General features: G+C 36.3%; 1 protein-coding gene across 1 annotated transcript in view; it reads right to left on the minus strand.

Annotated features, from left to right (window-relative positions):
- LEKR1 (leucine, glutamate and lysine rich 1) overlaps nt 1-3,790 on the minus strand; it is a 316,240-nt gene that overhangs the window by 294,954 nt on the left and 17,496 nt on the right. The window lies entirely within an intron of this gene.

Raw genomic sequence — 3,790 nt, forward strand, 5'->3', positions numbered from 1 at the left:
GGGGGGGGAACAAAGAGTCCCCACTGAATAGTTGTCTTCTTGTCTAGCTAGGTCTGGTTAAAACAGATGGGGCTAAGATTCTTATGATTCAATAGTGAATAATTGTTATCATGACTAATTGCGACTGTCACAATTGTAAAGGCAGAAGTTTTGTAACAAAAATGGGGGAGTAGTTAATCTTATAGTCCAGAAACAAAGGACCCTAGGACCATCAAGGGAGAAGAGCACAAATAGAATGCGGGACATTTTCCAGAGAAGCAGCAACACCAGAGATGGAGGCAGAGATGGGGATATGGAGAGGAGGGGATATGGAGAGGAGGAGTGGCTGAGGACTCTAGATTCATAGGAAAAGAGGGACTAAGAGATGGTGGCCATGAAGCAGACTTACAGAATGTTTCCTTTGGTGGTATAAATTATTATAGATGAATAAAAAGAAACACTACAAATAAATAATCCTAAAAAGTGTTCAAGAAACCTCACTGGAAAGTAACATAAGAAAAACAGGAATGGGAAACAAAACGCAATTGCACACTCAAGCTCTAATATATCAATAGTTATGTATCAAAATGTAAATTGTATGAATATAAGAATTATAAGAGTTGTTGTTATTGTTGTTAAATGCCTTCAGGTAGGTTTAGACTCATAGGGAGAACCTGTAAAGGGTTTCCAAGGAACAGCTGGTGGGCTTGAACTACTGACCTTAATGTTATCAGTCTAGTGCTTATCCTATAGTACCATACCAGGAGTCCTATAAGAGATTATTAGGAGAGTGACTTTTAAAAAAGAATATTTCAACCATATTCAAGACTCACTTCAATTTATATGACATAAATAGGTTATATAAATACAAGAATGGGAGAATACTCCAAGCAAACATTAATTTTTTATAAGCAGGAATGGGGAGAAAGAGCAAGACAGCAGCTTACACAGTTGCTCACATCTGACACAAAAATAAAAAAGCCAAACAGAAAAAGGTAGAACCAATGGACTCAAAACACTGGGAACCAGAGTGTTACATTATCCAAGTAAATACTGTATCAAGAAAAACCTGACTTTCAAATAGCAGAAAACCTTGCTTTACCATCTACACTCTTTGCCCTCCCCACTTCTGCAGAAGCACAGCTTGTGAACTTTTAACTGCACGCCCCTTGGACTCCGGGTATATTGAATACAGATAGCTTTTGCTTGTGGTCTGTTGGGTGAGACTGTTCATATCTGTCTAGGGCTGCCCGAAGGATTGAGGAGACATGATTTATTTGAAAGGGCTTCAAAATGTACATGGGAAAATTCCATTCTCTTTTAATTCCATTTTCCACAAACTTTTTGAAGTCCCCTTGTATATTGGCAATAAGAAATCTGAAATAGCAATTCAGAAAATAATTCAATTAATAGAATAGTATCTCTCATGGATTGAATTGGGTCCCCCAAAAATTATGTGTCAACTTGGCTGGACCACAATTCTCAGTGATTTGACCATTATATAATGATGTAATTATCTCCATGATGTGATCAGTCATCCCGTTGCATGGGACTAGGGAGGGATACAGCAACCTTAATCATGCCACAGCCCTGATCTGATAATAAGGGGAGTTTCCTTGGGGTGTAGTTTGTGTTGTCTTTTATCATATAAGTAATAAAAGGAGCTAGAAGGGTGAAGAGAGAGGGTGACTTACTACTACCAAGAAAGAAGAGTTAGAAACAAAGTATATCCTTTGGAGCCAGGGTCTCTGATCTGAGAACCTCCTAGACCCAAGGGAAGATTGATGTGAAAACACATGGACATCTCCAAGGAACACTGGGCCCACATACTCTGAAATAAGACAAACACTTTCCTCTTAAACTTTAAGCCAAAAGAGAGTTTTCTTCTAGAGTTAGCACCATGAACTCGAACTTTTAGCACCCTAAACTGTGATGAAATAAATTTCTGTTTGTTAAGTCATTTACTTGTGGTATGTCTGATATAGCAGAACTAAATAAGACAGCATCTAAGATAATTCATGTTCCTAAGAACAAATTTAACCTCCCTGGTAGCAATTTGTACACTGAAGACTATAAACATTGATGAAGTTAAAGAACTAAATAAATTGTTGTTGTTAAGTGCCATCAAGTTGGTTCTGACTCATATCAACCCTGTATGAGTTTTCCAAGGAGTGGCTGGGAGCACTGAACCATCGACATTGCATTAGCAGTCCAGTGCTCATCATACAAAGTCATATCTTGACATATTAATATTAAGTGTTCAGAAATAAATGGATTAGAACACTTAATATTTAGATGTCAATATTATCCAAAGATAACTACAGATTTACCATAATCCACATCAAAATTCTAGCAGAATTTCTTTGTAGAAATGGAAAAGCCAATCCTCAAATGTATATGGGACTCCCAGGTACTCTGAATAGTCAAAGTTATTGAAAACATACTATAAAGTTACGGTAATAACACACTTTGGTACTGACATAATGCTAGACACAAACACCAACAGAGTAGAATCAAGAATCTAGAAACAAAATTCATCTATGGTTAATTGATTTTTAACAAGGCTGCTACATCCATCCAACGAAGAAAGAATACTCTCTTTAACAAACAATGCTGGGAAAGTAAATATCCACGTGCAAAACAATCAAGTTGGACCAGTGCTTTACAACATGTATGAAAATTAACTCAAAATGAAGGACCCAAATGTAAGAACCCAAACCATAAAATTCATAGAAAAAAAACATAGACTTAATCTTTCAGAGCCCAATTTTCAGCAACGAATATTTAGATATGACACCAAAAGTATAAACAAAATATAAAAATAGACAAGTTGGATGCTCTTTTGTACAATTAATAGCATTATTAACAAAGACAACTCCTACAATTAGAAAGAAAATACTTAGGAGCCATGTATGTAATAAGGGTTTAGCATCCAGAATATACAAGGCTGAGCCAAAAATTATCCACACTCTGGGTGTAGAATTTAGTTTAGTCAACTTTTACAAATGACAAATACATCATTTTTCAACATAAACTCCTTGCTTTTCAATATACTTTGTCCATCTGTCAACAAGCTTTTGTATTCCTTTATTAAAAAGTGGTTTAGGCTGAGCTGCAAGCCACAAATGCATTGTTGTCTTCACTTCTCAATCAGAGGTGAATCTTCATCCTTAAAGGGCTGCTTTCAGAGGAGCAAGCAGGTGAAAGTCCAATGGAGCAAGATCAGGACTATAGGGAAGGTGTTTTAACACCTCAGAATGACGTTTTGGCCATTTTGAATCTGATGACATGTTTTCCTAGTCCAGAAATGTCAAATTGAAAAGGAATGGTGTTGCATTTATTGTCAAAAAGGACATATCCAGATCAGTCATGAGGTACAATGCTGTCTGTGATAGGATAATATCCATGAGCCTACAGAGAAGACAAGTTAATACCACTATTATTCAAATTTCCACATCAACCACTAAAGCTAGTGAGGATCAAATAGAAGAATTCTACCAACTCCTTCAATCTGAAATTTATCAAATACGCAATCAAGATGTATTGATCATCAGTGGTGATTGGAATGAAAATGTTGGGAGCAAAGAGGAAACATAAGTAGTTGGAAAATATGGCTTTGGTGATAGAAATGATGCTGGAAAACACATGATAGAATTCTGAAAAATCAATGATTTGTTCATTTCAAATACCTTCTTTAGACAGCATAACAGACAACTATACACATGGACCTTGCCAGATGAAATACACAGAAATCAAACTGACTACATCTGTGGAAAGAGACAATAGAAACGCTCCATATCTTCACTCAAAA

The sequence above is a fragment of the Chrysochloris asiatica genome, unplaced genomic scaffold (genome assembly GCF_000296735.1).
Source record: "Chrysochloris asiatica unplaced genomic scaffold, ChrAsi1.0 scaffold00113, whole genome shotgun sequence".
NCBI classification, from domain to species: Eukaryota; Metazoa; Chordata; class Mammalia; order Afrosoricida; family Chrysochloridae; genus Chrysochloris; species Chrysochloris asiatica.